Here is a 19,565-nt window from a genome sequence, read left to right as displayed (position 1 = left end):
GTTTATACTCATTGATGCCTTAGCTCTGCCATTCTCCATCTTGGAACCATTCACATTCCCCACATCTCCAGAAGTCACTTTTCTCAATCATGAAGTGCAAAGATTTGGAGTGAAATAAGCATTCTAGTGGCTTTATAATTATTTTACTTTCTCAAGGACAAGATGAGCAAACCATGGGATACAACTCAAAGGAACAAGAATATGTTTCAATCTGTGGCATACAGGCGATTCTATGGCTAACTCCCTTCTCTTTCCTTTATACTGTGTGTATTTCCTAAGATCATAAATCATCCTTGTAACTATCATTTATGCCATTGTATAATAATTTCCCTTTTAATATTAATAATACTCATATATGTAAAATCCCATTATGTTCTCTTTAGAAATGTTTTGAGCTTTATTCACCTATTTATTTTAAACACTCAAATTTATATTGAATACCCTGCAAGCTACTGGGGGATAAAGACACATAGTAAGATAGAAAATGGCCCTGTCTGTATTAGTGACCTTTTGTTGCTGTGATAAAATACTATGACCATAAGTGATTTAAGGAAGAGAGTCTTTGTTTGGGCTTACAGTCCTAGAAGGAGAGTCCATAATAAATGTGTGACAGGCATGGTGGCAGATGGCTAGAGCTAGAAGCTGAGATACCTCATCTTCATCCACATGTAGAGAGCAGAAAGCTAACTGGAAGTGAGGTAAGGCTAGACACTCAAAACTTTCTCTCAGTGACATATGTCTTTCAGTGCTGCTCTGCCTCCTAAAGAACCCATGGCCTTCCCAAACAGTTCCATAAACCTGGAAACAGCTATTCAATGATGTGGGCCAATGAAGGACATTCTCACTCAAACTATCATACTGTCATTACAGAGAAGACATTCTGTTGGAGGAGATGACAAAGAAGATAATGAAATATCTTAAGTTTCATTTAGTAGTTTTGAAGGCTGAGATGGAGCAACAGAGGGAATGGACCTATTTTAGGGAGGAGGCAAACTTTAATATATGGAACTTTTCTCATCTTAGGAAGTATTTCTTTATAATATATAACATGTTCAAACTTTAAACTACCATTACAGATGGTAGTAATACTTTCACAGACCCTGGATAGATTACACAGCTAAGTTATTGATGAAAATTTTTTACCACAATTAAATATCCAATGACTCTGAAGGGATTTCACCAGTAAATTATTGGATAAAATACCATGACCAAAGGCAACTTGAGTAGATAAGCTGCCTCTGTTGAGTAGGTGAGGTTAAAAACCAGTGAGGCATCTAGATGTATCTTAACTCTGAGGACAGCTTATAGTCTCAGAGCTGAACCTCCAGAAATGCCTGTTGAAGGCCCTCAGCTGGATGGGGGTGCTAAAGGCTTGCTTGCTTTGTAGAAATGATTTGCTTGGAAAAAGTTGACAGTTAAGAACCCGAGAGACTCTCTGTCCTCCCCCGTCTCCATCTTTCTACTACCCAAACAAATACTTCTATTATAGAGGAAACAGAAAAGATCCTGCTTGTCTCTTTGGTGATCATGAATACTTTCCCTTTCCTTTCTGGAGAGATTGTGGTTAATTTCATTACAGGATATAATGGATGAAGGACATTCAGCAGGAAATGTATCTATCCAGTGTAATTACATCAACATTTCTAAGCTTAGAAAAAGTGTTAAAGAACTCATTTCACATCTATAACCAAGAATGCTCCATGTGTTTTTATAAGAGGATAATAAAGACATAAATGGGATAGATGGGCTAAGTAGTTTTACAGATGGCGGTTGCATATTAAAGATTAAATTGCTGTCTATAAATAAAACCACTTTTACAGTAACTAGGTTACTGCTTTATCTTAATTTAGGTGTAATTGAGAGCATTAGTGTTCTTGGTAATAGCCCAATGAATGTTCCTGCAGAATGTAAACAGGGCTTTGTGGAATGCTCACAGATGAATATTCCCTTTGCCACTGAGTGGCCCTAACTGAAAGGTTACTCTAGAAACTGCTGCTTCCAGCCACTGTCATTGATAACTCTGACCCAGAAGCATCTAAAAGGATTGTGAGGCTGCACATACCTCAGCATCAATTGTGTTAGTCTGTATTATGCACTATATGTGTTAATCTCCAACATTGCCCTTTAAGAATCTTCATCAGCATTGATGGATTTGGACAAAAAGTCCAAACCTACAGATCTTGAAGTTGCATATTCTTGACAAAATGAGAACCAAACCATAGTCAAAAGCTTAAAACCTAAAACAAACAAACCAAAAAAAAAAAAAACCACAAAACTGATTTTAAAGTATATTTTTTTCATTTGTGGGTGAGTGATAAATAAAATGAAATTTCTGCAATGAAAGGGAAAAGTACAAGTATAACTTCCTGGGCCTGGAGAGATGACTCCATGGATCAAGGGCTTGCCATGCAAGTGTCAGGACTGGAGTTTCGGTCCCCAGCATCCAGATCAAAAGCTAGATGAGTGTGGTAGACCTCTATAATCCCAGTACTCAGGAGGTGGATACAAGGAACCCACAGGGCAAACTGGGGATCTAGATGGTCAAGTGGGTTAGCTTTAGGGAGAGGGAGAGAGGCCCTACTTCAGTAAAGCAGAGAGTAGTAAAGGAAAATGCCCACTGTCAGTTTCTGACCTACACACACATACATACATGAACCTACATCCACCTATGTGTGCCTATGTGCAAAGGTGATATGCACACAGACACACTGACTTACATGCACAATACATACAAATGTATTGATGTCTAAACTTACCACCATTATTGTATTGGCATTTTCCTTCATCTCACATTAAAAATGAGGCCACATATGGTGGTGATATGTATAAGGAGCTAGCATGCCTGGGTTTAAAGACCTCCCTGGACTGCCAGCAGAAAAAATTACTCATGTAATTTCTCTGGGGTCTGCAAACTGGCATTATAATAGTGTCTGCATACTGGCTTGCTGTGCAGATTGAATGGGAATATCTGTGTAAAACTGCATGGAAAACTCATAATGTTGTGTGAAGATAGATATACTGTTTTTATCATCATGTGACCTAGAAGATTTTATTCACTCTCTCATCAAGCTATTGGGGATATGTCATGTTATTCCAGGTAGTATGCCAGTTTCTGGAAATAGAAAAATGCCTAAGCACAGGTTTCAATCTCTAGGAGCTCCCACAAAAATAGACTTTCAATGAGAAGCAGAAGCACTGCTGTTCTAGCCGGATATCCCCGATGCCTGTGAAACACCTGGCCCTGAGAAAAATCCCTGCTGAATGGATGACATGGGACAAAGGTGGTCTTTAACTCCAGCCCCCAAGCCCTGGGAAATATAGCTATAGAATTCTGCCTTCCCTCAAGCCAACTCAAATTGATTTTGAAAATAGGTGCTAGCCAGTAAAACAAACAAACAAAACATTCCCTAAAGACCCCACGAAAGTAAAGTATATTTAAAAGAACATAAGAGACAAAATTAAAAAGGTATCATGGGACAGAGTCAATTATGAGAAGAGCTGCATTGGAGTAGGAGAAGAGAAACTGGGAATAGGTGTGAACAATTATTTTTAACATTTAAGAATTGTCATTATTAATTTTATTCTGCATCCACATGTACCATGGCATGCATATGAGATCAAAGGACACTGTGCCAGTATCTGTTCCTTTCTCTACCTGTGGTGACATATTGTGTATCCTAATAACATTTGCTTGAAGATCAGAGAACAGAACAAGCTTCTAGATTAAACATAGATGCCAGACAGTGGTGGCACACACCTTTAATCCTAGCACTGGGGTGGGGGGTGGGGGGCAGAGATCTGTCTGGATCTCTGTGAGTTCAAAGCCACCCTGGACTAACTGAGACTGACTCAGTCTAGGAGAGAAACAGAGCCAGGTAATGATGGCACACACATTTAATCCCAGTACGTGGGAATCACACGCCTTTAATCTTAGCACTTGAGACCTCATGCCGTTGCTGGGAAAGCACACACGCCATTAATCCCAGCACTAAGAAAGAAATAATGGCTAGACAGAGAAAGGTATATAAGGTGTGAGGAGACAGGAACTAGAGCCCTTTCAGCTAAAGCCTGTTCAGACTAGGAATCTTAGAGGTAAGATGTGGCAGTGGCTTGTTCCTTTGTCTCTCTGATCTTTCAGCATTTACCCCAATATCTGGCTCTGGGATTTTTATTAAAAGACTATTTAGCAATTGATGTTACATCTACCAAATGGGTTCTGAGGATCAAACTAAAATCCCTTAGGCTTGGTGACAAGTGCTTTTACTCACTAAGCATCTTCACAACCTGATGTGTGTACGTTCTTGTGGATCTAACCCATGGTGGGTGTTGTGGTGTTATTAGAAGGAGAAAGAGAAGCTCAGACATCCAGCTAGCTTCAGAACTGTAAAGGAAAACAGGTCTTATTCAAGAATCTCTTTTTATTGTCGAGTCTTATGATGTGTTTTGTGATTTCCCCAAACAGGAATACTTTCCTAATTAAATTTATCCTAGGCAACCATTCAAAAATAGAGCCCATCATATGAAGGGACAGATGGTTGAGGATCTACCTCCCTTCCCTGGCCAAAAGAGCTGGGTCCAGGCAAAGGCTGGCTGGGTAAGAATAATTGTTATGCAAATTAGCCCTTGGTAAAGTTCCTGGAATTGATTGATTTTATGAGGGTGAGATAATGTGGAAAAGAATATGAATCCCAGGTTCTTTCACCCAGCTGTAGAATTGGGGAATTCTAGCACCGGAAGTAGACAAGAAGCCCTCCATTCCAAGGCCTTCATTTTATAATTGGGGGAAACTGAGGGTAGGTAAGATGAGGCAGTTTTAAATAGAGCAAGTCAGTATTCAATCCCCCATCTGTCTAAATGTAAGTCTGGACCTTGCATGGCCACTGCTCTCTACCTTAAGTCCCATTATACCACATCTACAGTTCAGACCATTGTTTCTTTTGGAGTCCTCAGTGACTGATCTCAGCAGTCCCAGAGGTGCCTCCATCACAGGATGGCTACAAACATTCAGGAGTTTGCCTTGGACTCTCACCCCAGAGTGCCTCCAATTCCCTTCCCCGCCCTGTGCTTTGACGCAGCACCTGTTGCATAAAGCATCAGCTTTGGGTTGACCACCTGCCTGAGTCTGCACAAGGTAAAATGAGATCGCATTAATTAGAGCACTCTATTGGGGATAAATTATATTGATTTCTCAATCAGAGCATGACGGTGGGAAGTGGTTCTTTCATTTCATTATTACTACGGTCTGTGGTACGACACTGAGCAGCAGTGAGCTCTCTGTGGGACTCTTGGCAATTCTGTCCTTTCACGGAGCAAAGCAGCATGAGCTGGAAGGATATGCTTGAGATAGCCTCACATTACCTAGAAATTAATTTTCAGGGCATTTCTGCATATACATAAACTTATGCTCTTGGCAGTTGCCAATCTGAAGGGCTATGTACACAGACAAGGAGGCCTCACCCATTAGAGTGCTTATAGCAGGTAAGAAAGTCCTCAATCCTTACTCTGTGTTTCTGGAAGGGTGTTATCAAAGCACTCAAAAGGTATACTAACCCTTCCTGGATCAGTTGATCTTTGAGACTGAGGCCTTACTTTGAACACACTCCAGTCCATAGCTTAACTTACCCTCGTCATACAATTAATCTTCACTATCTGATTATTTGGATTATTTCCATTTTATTCAAAACCACGTCTTTAACAGCAGAACTGACTCTGAATTTCTTCCCTACAGAATCTCTAGTAAGTGGCACAATGACCCAGAAACTCCCTGAGTTGTGACCTGAATGAGTGAAACAACAAAGTGAGGAGGAGGTTAGACATGGATAGGGGAGGAAGTGGCCAGGGGATTGATGGGAAGAGAAAGAGAAGTGAATTGCTTCCAGTTGCATTATGTCTCCAAAGTCAGTATGAATAAAGTTTGTGCCTTAGTGTGTGTGTATTTGTCTTGGTGAGGATAGATAGCGATGTTTGGATTTTGAGAGACCAGAGCTATGCCTCCCAGATGAGAAGGGTGCAGGGTTAGAGCACCTAGAACACTAAGGTCCTCCCACAGCTCTCCCCACCCCGTACCCTAGCATCTTTTGCTCAAAGGAGCCCCATTCACCATTGCATGTTGACGTTGTCTGTCTTAGTCCTCCAAGAAAGCTTTTGAGGGTCACATTTGAATTCCCCCTCTTTCCAAGAGATTAGATTTGTCATCCAGCTGGGGGTTTGGCTGATGTGATTTCCTTAATAGTCCGTTTTTCACATCCACACTGTCTATAGCAAGTGGAGTGAAGAGCTGAGAGATGAGGCCAGGTGGTTAAAGCCTGAAGTCCCAACACACTTTCCTGTGCATGCTGGAAGGGAAGTTCAGGAAGTAGGCTCTTAAAGACCTTCTGGAAAGTTCCTCTGAAACTCAGCCTGCATTTTTCTAGAAAAATTCAAATAAATCACAAGGAGATTCACATAAAGCAAGCTGAAATGTTTGAGGCAAGACCACTTGAATTAACTGAATCTTCTGGAACAAAGAACTGAGCCCCAGATAAAGAGATTTTAAAAACCAACAGTATTTAGGTGTTTTCCTTTATTATTTGTGGGAGGGGGAGCTAGTCAGAACTGATGTTCATTATCTGATCTTAATAAATATTGTGTTGAATTTCAATTACTTTGTAGCTGGAAACAAATAAAAAGAGAATAGCTAGAACTTAAATCAGCATTAGGAAAAAAGTCAATGGTGTGTATGTACAGGGGTGGGGGGAGGAGGGAGAGGAAAGGGAGATTTGGAGGAAAATTCATTCAGTAATATTCAGATAGTTCAGACATAATATAGAAAATGTTGAAGAAGCAAACTAGTAAAAGGAGTAAAACTGAGAATTCCATCAATCCTGAAGTAAGCCTTTTTGTTCTCTATCTTCATAGAGGCAGAACTGTGATTGGCTTTCTTCTGTTACTTTTTCTTCTTTTCTTTCACCTATGTTTCTGCCTCCCTCCCTCCCTCCCTCCCTCCCTGCCTCCCTCCCTGCCTCCCTCTGTCTCTCCCTGCCTCCCTCCCTGCCTCCCTCTGTCCCTCCCTGCCTCCCTGCCTCCCTGTCTCCCTGCCTCCTTTCCCTTGTCCCTCTTCCTTTGTTGTGACTAAACTGTTTCCCATGGCTTTTTTTTCCTGTTACAAATTGGTAGGTTTGATTAGTGGGTCACTTTAATGGCATAGACATGTGATCTGAATTCTGAGAGGCATTCGACAGTCTTTTATTACATGCTTGTGGACAAGATGGAGAAATATGATCTGGATGACAGGACAATTAGGTGAGCTCATAGTCGACTGAGCAGTTGTGCCTGAAGGGCCTTGATTGATGTACAGATGCCAAATAAGCAGGGAGGTCCTAGAGGTGCTTGTAAGGTCACATGTGATAGCTACTGAGTTCAGACATGCCTTGTTAAGGGATTTTTTATTAAATGCTCATCTATTCTAAATCATGGAAGTAGTTTTCAATCAAAGCCCATCAGACAATAAGGGAGCTGTTTTTGTAGAATGGAATTATAATGGTAGAGATGGCTTGAAACTGTTGTGGGAACAGAGAAATCTTCCCAAGCTACCAGATTTGGAGAAGATTTTATCACTTAAAATATCCTAAGAAAACAAAGGTTCTAGATTAGCTACATCTTGTGTTTACTGGGTTTCTCTTCCAGGCAGAGAGCATGATGGGTCTTGACATTGAAATGTTCAGTCACAGCCCCAGCTCTCATATAAAGTAGTCTCATCCAGGGGTGTTTCATTGAGAGTTAGAAACTCTGTTACAGGTGCTGTGAAAGTAGGAGGTAATGTTCACAACAGCTTCCTTCACTGTCTAGGCATATATTATTAACATTCACTAACAAATGAACTGGATGAAGCCAGTCCTGCTCAATCAGGGATGGTGGTACTCTCCAAGGAGACAATTGCTCATGTCTGCAGACATTTTTGTCTGTCACAATAGGGAGGAGTGTGCTGCAGTGCTCCAGTAATGAGACTGAGTTTGTTGCCTAACAACCTCCAGTAAACAGAATCAACACAGAATCATTTGGCTGGAGTGAACTAGTGCTAAGGTTGAGAATCCTTGAGAGAAACATATCGAGTGATAGTCAAACAGTGGAATTATCAGCAGTAAAAAGGAATAAAGGGCCGATGCATACAACAGCATGAAAGAGTATCAAAACTATTGCATTGTATGAAGGAAACCGAGATATTAGAGGATACATGCTACATGATATCATTCGTAGAACACCCTCCAATATGAAAGCCAATCTAACGTGAGAGAAGTAAACCAGTGGTTACCTGGGGCCCAAGGTGGGAGAGAAGAATAATTGCAAAGGCCAACAGGACCACTTGTGAATAGAGGTGTTCTCTGTCTTGATAATGGAGGAGGTTGTGCAATCATTACAAAGAAGCACATATTAGAGGTTGAACAGAGAGGCAATAAGTTAACACTTGGCATATTTGTTACACCTATAAGTTGTCCTTCTATATAGTCATGTAGAAGTCAACTCACAGTACCAGGTGTCTGATCTTATTTGGCAAAATATCTTTGTGTGCTGTACTGGCTGGTTTAATGTGTCAACTTGACACAAGCTGAAATCACCAGAGAGGAAATAACCTCAGCTGTAAGGTTTTTCTCAATTAGTGATCAATGAGGGAGGGCCCAGTCCATGTGGATTGTACTATCCATGGGCTGATAGTCCTGGATTCTATGAGAAAAGAGACTGAGCAAGCTAGCGGAAGCAAGCCAGTAAGCAGCATCCCTCCATGGCCTCTGCATCAGCTCCTGCCTCCAGCTTCCTGCCCTGTTTAAATTTCTGTCCTGACTTCCTTCAGTGATGAACAACAATGTGGAAGTGTATGTAATATGTAAAAGGTCTTATTAATAAAAACAAACCTGGGACCAGGTATTGGGGTGAACACTAAAAGATCAGAGAGACAGAGCAAGCCACAGCTAACCTCACCTCGATAACTTCTCTGCTGATCCAATTTCCTCAAACTGGAAGCCTCTGAGTCCTCACCCAAATGGATCTCAGCTAAACTGCTGCTAGAAACCTAAAAGCTTAACAGACTCTAGTTCCTGTTTTCATGACTTACATAACGTTCTGCTTCCTGCCATCACTTCCTGGGGTTAAAGGCATGTGTCACCATGCCTGGCTGTTTCCAGTGTGGCTTTGAACTCACAGAGATCTGGATGGATCTCTGCCTCCCAAGTGATAGGATTAAAGGTGTGTGTGCCACCATTTTCTGGCCTCTATGTCTACCTAGCGGCTGTTCTGTTCTCTGACCCCAGATATGTTTATTAAGGTGCACAATATATTGGAGGACACAATATCACTACAAGTGTAGGCCAAAAAGCCCTTTCCTCCCCAAATTGCTTTTTGATCAAAGCACCAGAAACCCTAAGACACAGGTGTAATTACGTTTCAGGAAGATGTCATCCAATATGACCAGCATCATCCAAGGAAGGACAACACTGTTTGATGACAGACACATGTTGGATGGATCCCTTCCTGCAACAGAGATTGTACCAGTGCAGGCAAAAAGCTGGGAGAAGCAAGAAAAGCTCCACTCAGCATCAGAGAGAGTGCAGCCCTGCTGACTATTTGATTTCAGATTTCTAGTCTCCTCAACCTTGACAGGACCAGCTACTTTTTGTTTTAAGTTGACATAATACATTATGATAGCCCCAAGAAACTAATATAGATTTTGGCACTAGGAAGTAGAGTGTTGTGGTAATGAATATCTAAGAATGCAGAAGTAGCTTTGGAACTGGGTAACAGAAGAAAGTTCCCAGTTTATGACTCTTGACCAAAAAAAAAAAAAATGCCTGCATTGCCTTTAAGAGATTACTGATAAAAATATGGGGGATGCTCCAGGAGGTTCTGCCTGGGACACAGAGAGACAAAAAAAGCCATCAAGAAAGCCTCTGTCATCTTGGAAAATGCAGAAGTTATCATGAATATTTGTTGCTAGATAGTGGCATGATACAGGTGCTTCTGATTAGATCTTTAACAGGAATGAGGACTTAGAGGCTAGAGTTAGCATGGTCTTTGCTGTAAGGGGCAGAGAGCATAACTGGATTATATTCTGCTGTTGGGTGGAAAATAAAATCTGTAAACTATGAACTTGAAAATTTAGAGGAAGAAATCTTGAAGAACCCTGTTTTGTTTTATTTTGTTTTTTGTTTGTTTCTTAATGCTTATAGCACAACTCAAAAAGAAACATAAATTTTTCAGGCAAAAACAAAATGAAGCAAAACTCTTGGAATTAGAAGAGATAAAGTAGTTTCCCTCCCATAGATTTTGGGGTATTACAATCCTGCTAACATTAATTTCTGAATTTTAGCCCCCATAATTGGGACACAGTGAACTACTGTTACCTAGAGCTCAGTTCACAGGGACTTTGTCACAGGCTGCCTAGGAATGTAATGCATTTGCACATTTCATTCAATGATTCAAAGTTTAAATTGAAGCATGTTTAATAATTACATTTGATTTGTTGGTTTGTGTTTAGATAGTGTTTGTTTTTATATTTAATAAAAACTTACATTAATCCCAAAGTAATATGGTTTCATTGAACATGTCATGATTGTAGACATTGCCTGAGGAAAGATTTTTTCAGATCCTGGGCTTCAGCATTATTCAACTAGCTGCATTTCACCGGAACACAGAACAAAGCATGCTTCTTGTGTTAACCTCTTTGCTTTCCCATGTGTGAAAATCCCTGTTCATTATATTCCGCTCAGAAGCCAAATTTCTACCGAATCTGGGAGACCTTCTTTTTCTTTAATAATGCAAATTCTTCTGAAAATAGCCTTTCTACAAACCTACTTTTCTTGTTCAAGTTGGTAACTCTACCTCTGGACTTTTTGATCTCATACAATAATGTCTGAAATACATAAAAGACTGCCTGGACATTTGCTGGTTGAACATGTAGTAGCTGTTCATAGGAACAGAAATGTGTTCTAGAACTTACACGTAAGTAAGCCAGCACTATTTTGATTGGAAAATATAAAAGAGTAAATAGTTTACACATCCATCCAGACTATATCAAAAGACACATCTCAATTAACATCGGGACTTGACAGTTTTTTAAGTGAGGGAAATTTTAAGCAATAACTAATATGATCTTGAAAGGTAGAGATTCAGCTGAACAGCATTCATTTATTTACATCTGTTTCTTACTGCAGGTTAGCCAGGGCACCCTTTGTATATATTCTCCAAGTAAGAGGAGTGTGGGTTGAAAGATCCCTTCTTGTTTAGTGGGAACCTTAAATGCCCCTCCCCCATCTAGGCTGTTGAAAGTTGTGTCTTTATTGCATGTGGCACCATCATATTGAAACTAAAGGCACCACTAATGGATTGATATCATCAACAAAGCCTCTTGTGTGGCTGAGGTCTCTACTTCACAAACCTGAGCAGAAGGTATATTAGAACAGTGATTGAAAGCAGTTAATTTTGTGTTTATAAATACAGGCTAGGAAATGTAGTATTGATTGCTGCATTTCGTGAGGGGTCAACTACCCTCAGTTATAGGTGTTTTAGAATGATGTCATTTACAAGGCCAGAGAGTGCAATGTTGTCACATATATCAAATGAACAATGATTTATTGGGCCAACTGCATTACGTTTGTAAGTCTGAATATATATGAAGGATAGTCCTTAGCAAGAGCATAAAATTTTAGGCATCAAATCAAGATCTGAAAATGTTAAAAGGTTTACGAATCATTATCCCAATGATGCACTGAGTTTATAGAATAAGACTATCCATTGAATAGTAGGCAGGTATAGTGTTAGAATTTATGATAGAGACAGAATTTGATCAGGGATTTGAAAAATGTGTTAGATAGGAAGCATAGTCCCCAGAATTCAAGCCAGATTTGATGACCCTGTTTCCTATGCAGAGAATCTTGATGGTGTGTCCTTTACCAGTGATATTGAGTGAGGGAGTGAATGAATGAAAGAATGAACAAATGAATGATATTCTGTGGTTTGCTATCCCTAAACTCATTCACTTTCTTCTCTGAAATAATAAAGCTAATAGATAGCTCACACTAGGCAATCACAAACCCAAGTTTGCAATGGCACACGTCATAATAGCATTTGGTGCCATGCTGTGTGTGCCATTTAAGGATTTCCAAAACATGAACATGATGTTAAACAAATCCCATTTTGCTGGAGGAATCTGAAAATTTTGAACCAGTAGCTGAGCCTTGTCACTCTTGAAGAAATTGTAGTGTATACAGTACTTCTCAGAAAAAGAAGTGGAGGCACAGAAATAAATAAAGTGGATGAATATTTAAGATTGATAGGAAGGCAGACAGACAAACATAGGATTACATTTTTCCCCAGAAAAGTTCAAAAGAAATGTTTTTCCAGATTTTAGTTTTGGAAGCACAGGTTTCTCCTGCTTAAACAAAACATAACCTTTCATGTAGTTTAGGCTTCTTGTTTTCTATGAGACCCTTCCTCTTTTATAATGGAAAATCTATAGTGCACAGAAAAATGCCAGGATATGTGCCATATCCTTTGCATGTGACACACACACACACACACACACACACACACACACACACACACACACACACACACATTGCTTTTAATTGTGAAAATTTTTATACAATGTGAGTATTTGATGCATCTGGTCTTTCTCATCCAGGTTGCTCAACAAAAGTCAAAATAAACATCCTATTCCCACAGAAGTTTCTGAAACCGGATAACATTACCAGGAATTTTGGAAATAAACAAAGAAGGAAAGTTTACATTACTATGAAATGAGACTTAAGTTTAATAAAAACAGACAATTGTCTAAAATGAAGCAATTTCAATTTTGTATTAAGGGCAGCATAATGCAATACTGTTTTCTTAGAAAACCTTTAACCCACAGATTCGTCCCATTTACAAAACAGTGTTAGGAAATCCATTTTTGCTGTGGGTTTTCACCACCCACCCCCATGATACTTTCTCTTCCTATGTACCAATAAAGACAAACTCTGAACTTTTACTAAGTTTCACAATCTTATTTTGCATAATTAAGTCTCAGGTCACCTTGATTGTCCTATACACACCGAGCAACAAACTTTTGGAGTTTACTTAGGAGGAAGAAGAGGCATGGAATTGAAGTTCCACACTTCCTCCTTCAACTTTCTAAAAGTAATCAATCTCTGTGAGAGACTAAAGGAGCCTCTATTTCTTCCTCCTTGTGTTGTACTTGCTATTTTATTCCATAATTAGAAAACACATTGGGCTGTAATCATATTTTGGGTCCTCGAGCTTCTCACTTTGACAGTTCTTACAAATGCTACAAATCTGAGCCGAGGGTAGACAGACGCACGGAAGAAAGATGACATGCGTGGAAAGCTGCTCATGAAGAAGTGGCACCAAATGCTTCATGGGAAAACTCAATTATATAATGTTTGCCCTTGCTGGTGAGAAGAGTGGGGGTAGGAAGAAAGGATGGAAAATGGGAAATGAATGTTCTGTCTTCCTCCCTTGTTCAAATGTGATCTTTACTGTTGTGGTCTCCTGTAGGAGGAATCAGCAGGAAATGCATTTAGAAAGAAGAGCCATTTATCCATTGCTGTTTCTGAGATCCAGCTCCCAGCTCTAAGGGATAATTAAAGATTTCCTAGTTAAATTAGAAAACATATAATATCATCTTTTGACTTCTGATACCACACCTCCCAAAGACACTATTCTACTGGAATTTATGTAACATGCATTTAGATTTAGAACTGAAGGAAACAAAACATGCATTTTAATTGAATCGTCTTTATTTTGTTGTTGAGGAAATCAAGATGTGGAGAATCAAACTGGCTTCAACTTACTAAATCTGTAGAAGGATTAATATTTTTTTAGTCTCCTTATTTCTAAAAATCATATAACTATGCTTTTTAGAATTGTGGATGAATGAAGATTAAGTGGACTTTGAGAGACTAGTGTAGAACTAATTAAGGAAAGTATTCTCTTAAGAATAAAACAGAAGTGTTTAGGATGTAGACATCTTTTCACAGTATCATTGCCAAAGGAAAGAAGGCTGTAATATAATTTCATGGGCTATGAGTTTATGCAGAATTGTGAAGAATAGGCAATTATGATTAATGAGAATTATGATTAATTGTATTCTGATTCATTGAGAGTTTGCAATCTTGAGGAAAGCTCATCATAAAATAAGCTCCTCTCTGTCCTTTCAAACTCCTTCCTGAACTTAGAATGGTTGCAATAACCCTTTGAAAGAAATGCAGCAGCTTTCACAAACATCAGACAAATGTGTATTTATAGTCATAAAGAGAGACCATTGACTGCCTCTCCAAAGAAGTCCTCTGAATAGTTCTTAATGTATGAGCAAACCATAGACTTGTAATAGTGCTCCATGGCAGTTAGGCTTTGAAGCCTAACAGTTTACCAAACTGCATATTTCTTTGGATAAAGCAACTTTGGTGATAGTGAGGTTGAAAGCCAGCAAGATAGCTGAGTGGGTAAAAGCCCTTGGACTAAAACCTGATGACATGAGCTCAGTCACCTTGAAAATGATGTGAACAGCCAGATGCAGGTGCTACAGTGTGCATTTGTAATCTGTCCACTATTGGGGTGATATGGAGGTAGAGACAGGAGAATAGCCTGGAAGCTGTGGGTCAAGTAACTTGGATTAATCAGCATAGCTGAAGAAACAAGAGAGACCCTGCCTCAAAAAGGTGGGAGAAGCAATTTCTGAAAGTTGTCTTCTGCTCACGCTCTCTCTCAAAAAGAAAGAAAGGAAAAGAAAGAAAACAAGAAAGAAAGCAAGGAAGGAAGGAAGGAAGGAAGGAAGGAAGGAAGGAAGGAAGAAAGAAAGAAAGAAAGAAAGAAAGAAAGAAAGAAAGAAAGAAAGAAAGAAAGAAAGAAAGAAAGAAAGAAAGAAAGGTTGTTTTGCATTGAGATCAATGTGTTGACTGACTGAGAAATGAGGTATTTGGTCTCCTGATTCCAGAAGCTTGTGACCATATATGACTTTTTAAATTTCTTTGTGTCTTTCTCCAGTCAGAATGAGGGTACTAGAATCACTCAAGCTGCTAATTAACTTTTTGCTAAAATTATGATATGTCAGGTTCTATGCAGTTTGTATTCCATCTTATGGAAAACTCACGAGGACTCTATGGATTACCTACTGCTCTTTTGTTGATTTACAAATGAGGAAAGTGAGACAAAGGTCTTGCCCTAATTCCTACCACTAGTAAGTAGATAAAACTATTTTGAGTCTGTATTCCTAGTCACCATTTTGAATATGAAAGCATTTTTAGTAAAAGGTATATAAACACATGGAGAATTTTCTTTTTTTCATTAAGAAATTTTTTATTCATTTGACATATCAACCACAGATGCCCTTCTCTTCCCTCTTCCTGCTTTCCCCACCCCAGCTTTTTTCCCCAACCTACCTCCCCATCCACTCCTCCAAAAAGGTAAGGCTTCCCATGGGAGTCAGCAAATCCTGGTACATTCAGATGAGGCAGGTCCAAGCTCTTCCCACTGCATCAAGGCTATGCAAAGTGTCCCACCATAGGTAATGGGCTCCAAAAAGCCAGCTCATGCACCAGGGATGGATTCTGATCCTACTTCCTAGGACCCCTTAAGCAGATCAAGCTACACAACTGTCTCTCTTATGCAGAGGGCCTAGTCCAGTCCCATGCAGGCTCCACAGCTATTGGTCTAAAGTTCATGAGTTCCCACTAGCTTGGATCAGTTGTCTCTGTAGGTTTCCCCATCATGATATTGATGCCCCTTGCTCATAGAATCCCTCTTCTCTCTCTTCAACTGGACTCCTGGAGCTCAGCCTGGTGTGGATCTCTGCATCTGTTTCCATCAGTTACTGGATGAAGGCTCTATGATGACAGGGTATTCACCAATCTGATTATAGGGATAAGCCAGCTCAGTTACCCTCTCCACTATTGCTAGTAGTCTAAGCTGGGGCCATCCTTGTAGATTCCTGGGAACTTCCCTAGCACCAGGTTTCTCCCTATCCCCATGATGTCTCCCTCTATTATGATATCTCTTTCATTTATCTCCCAATATGTCCCTGTTCTAGCTCAACCATCCTGTTCTCTTATGTTCTCATCCCCCATCCCCTACCCTCTATTGCCCTGCCTCGTAACAAGTTTACTCCAGGGATCTCATCTATTTCCCCTTCCCAGGGAGATCCATGTGTCCCTCTTAGGGTCCTCATTGTTAGCTAGCTTCACTGGAGCTGTGGGTTGTAATCTTCTTTCTTAAAAATTTATTTACAATCTTAAAGATTCTTGACTCAATCAATGAAATGGCAAGAAGAGATGCTTCATTTATCAGATGTTTTTAAAGTGGGAAAAGAGTGCTTGTTGTTTTTCATGCCATTTTTCCCCCTGAACAAACATGGTTTGTACAACACAGAGCAGTTCATGAATGCTCCCTGTTATGTTTGTTGAAGGATGTAATGACATTTACTAGTGGGCAGAGTGTAGCTGAGGTATTTCAGGCCCTAAATAATTGAAAGGCTTTTGTATTGCTATTGATTTTGTAAAGTCAAAACTGCAACAATTCCCTGGTCCAAACATTAATTACTGTACTTTTCTGTACTTAAACCAAAATGCTGCATGGGATAAGGTCATTCTGTATGCGTTCTGGGTTTGCTGAGATCTGTTTAAGGCTCAGTCTCCCGTGTCTCAGCTACAACTTGAGATCAAATTGAATGTTATTAGATGCCCAAGCCTTGGCCTTGTGCTGGATTGTGATGTATGTTTGTGAAAGGAGTTCAGGGTTAGTCTTTCTAAAATTCCCTCTGAAGAGTCACCCACTTACCGCCTGTTTCTGCTGCACCTTCATACAATATTACTCAGACTACCATGTGACCATGTGGCTATCAGCTGTTGTGACCCTGGAAAAAGACACATGTAAAGTGAGGAGTTAGGGTGGGACTATGAAATTTTGATCCACTGGAATACTTTGAAACTCAAAGTAATGCAGGGTACTTCTATGCCCTAGTGGAATGAATTGGTATAACATACCAAGTTCTGGAAAACTAAGTCACTGGGCAACACTTTTGTTGTGATGAGGTTCCTAGGTGGTAACATTGTGAGATACACATGATTTATTTTTAGACATCCTTATACTACAAACACACACACACACACCACATCACCACATTTTCTCTTCTTTAAAAACTCTTAGATGCAGTCATTAAACATTTGTAGTCTTCTACCTCCAGGACCTCTAAAATCACTGCTGTTCTGATCCTACATGGTCCCACATCTTCAAAATGACACCCACTCCGCTGGCTCTCTAACCTGTGTTACAAGGTAACTGTCACTGCTGGAATCTTACTCTCAGTCTGTTGCCAATCACATTAATCCTGTGTCTTTAACCCAAAACAAACAAATAAGTAAAGTCAGACAGAATAGAATTTTGGAGCACAGTTGGCTTCCAGGACCCCTGATATATGTCAGGAGGATGCTAAATAGTGTTGATGGACCCGGAACTCAGGGAACAGGTGCTCCTTCTCTTGGGCACACAGTTCATTGTACATGTCACTGTAGGCTGTCAGGCTACCATGCTAACAGATATCATCTTTTTTTCTTTTTCTTTTCAGAAGTTCTTGGTTAGTGTGTGTTTGTAAAGAAAAAGAAAGTAATATACTTATTCTTACCCCTTTGGGACAGTATCTTTCAAATCTCTCATTTCTTTGCAGCCTCCCGAGCTTTCTCTGCAGACTGCAATGTCATATACAAGCTGTAGATAACACCAGAAGGCAGCTTAAATTATTTTTCAATATATTCTGAGAGTGAAAATGCCAAGTCATATATTTTTGTGAATAGATGCAACTAAAAACCCAGTGTTTCTCTAACTGGGGAATTGTAGGGGAGGGCCAGGTTACAGTGGCTATCATTCCATCTCTACTCTTAGTAAAGATGCCTGCAAAGGCTCTAGGAAGCAAAGATATTCTAGGAAACAAACATATTTAACCCTTGTGTACAATTACTTATTTTTACAATCATCTTGTAAATACTAATTAATTTTCCTTCTAACCTTAGGAACGATGAGGAGCACATAACACTCCATTAGCCCTGGTGCCTTGGTGAAAAAGCTTGCCTTGTATTTCTGGGGACTCTTGAGTCATCTAACCATCTGTCTCATCAGTCACTTCAGGACAGTGCAAGGCAGAGGGAATCTATGTAGGCTTGATTAAAGAGTTTCTATCCAGAATCAGGCAATACCTATGTTTTGGGTTCTTATTCTGTGGGCTTTCACAAACAACATTCAGTGCTCTCAGATTGGTTCTTCATCTCATCCCAAGGGGATGCTAGGAGTTAGAAACTAAATGCCATAGGCAGATAGACTTGACATCTCTGCTAGGCACAGTAGGTGGCCTGCATGTGTTGCTGTCTTAGTTTGCTGTGGTAATTTGAATGCAGTTGGCCCCCATAAGCTCATAAGGACTGGCACTATTAGGAGGTGTGGCTTTGTTTGAGTAGGTATGGCCTTGTTGGAGAAAGTGTGTCACTGTGGGAGTGGGCTTTGAGGTCTCATATATGCTTGAGCCACACTCAGTGTCTCAGACCACTGCCTGTTGCCTGAGGATCAAGATGTATTAACTCTCGGCTCCTTCTCCAGCACCATGTCTGCTTGCACACCACCATGTCCTGCAATGATGATAATGGACTGAACCTCTTAACTGTAAGCCACCCAATTAAATGTGTTTCTTTATAAAAATTTCTGTAGGTATGGTGTCTCTTCACAGCAATAGAAACTCTAAGGCATTTGACTTATGTTGCTGTGATAAATACCATGACCAAAAGCAATGTCTGGAGAAAAGGATTTGTTTATTTATTTGTTTCTTTCTTTCTTTACTTATTTATTTATTTATTTATTTATTTATTTATTTATTTATTTATTTATTTATTTATTTATTTATTTATTTTGGCTTACACATCCATCATCAGGGGAAGCCAAAGAAGGAACTTAAGCAGAAACTGAAGCACAGACCATGGAAGAACACTGCTTACTGGCTTGTTCTCCATGACTTGCTCAGCTACCTATTTTATACAACTCAGTACCACCTGTCCAGAGATGGCACCACCCACAGTGGGTTGGTAACCCCCTAAATTAGTCATTAGTTAAAAAAAAATGCCCTATACACTTGCCTATAGGCCAATCTGAGAGAGGCATTTTATCTGTTGAAAATTCCTCTTCTCAATGGACTTTGGCTTGTGTAAAATTGACAAAAACAAACAAACAAACTAAATACCAGGACAGATACTTTTAGGTCATACATAGTACATTAATTTAATGTCTATAAAGTAAGAAAAAATGAAATTTATTTTGCTCTTGTGTATTTTTTGAAACAAGGTCTCTTGGCAGCCCAAGATGACCTGGACTTCACTTATGTATCCTTGAACTTGAAACAATCCTCCTGTCCCAGTCTTTCCAAAGCTTGGATTCATGATGTGAGCTGTAACTGCTGTTGCATTGCAAAGTTCTAAAGAAGGCTTTCTTGTTGTGATTTCTTTGCACATCAGAACATTGCATAGGGAGAGAGAATATTTGCTTATGATGTTGGAAGGAGAGGA

The 19,565-nt window shown here is 39.7% G+C and overlaps 1 protein-coding gene across 3 annotated transcripts in view; it reads left to right on the top strand.

Moving 5' to 3' along the window:
* Positions 1 to 19,565, top strand: part of Sgcd (sarcoglycan delta) — a 933,235-nt gene that overhangs the window by 663,102 nt on the left and 250,568 nt on the right. The window lies entirely within an intron of this gene.

This window comes from Peromyscus maniculatus, chromosome 8 (genome assembly GCF_049852395.1).
Source record: "Peromyscus maniculatus bairdii isolate BWxNUB_F1_BW_parent chromosome 8, HU_Pman_BW_mat_3.1, whole genome shotgun sequence".
Taxonomy (NCBI): Eukaryota; Metazoa; Chordata; class Mammalia; order Rodentia; family Cricetidae; genus Peromyscus; species Peromyscus maniculatus.
Note: the sequence above shows the minus strand (reverse complement) of the source record. Positions and strands in the feature narration are given on the sequence as shown.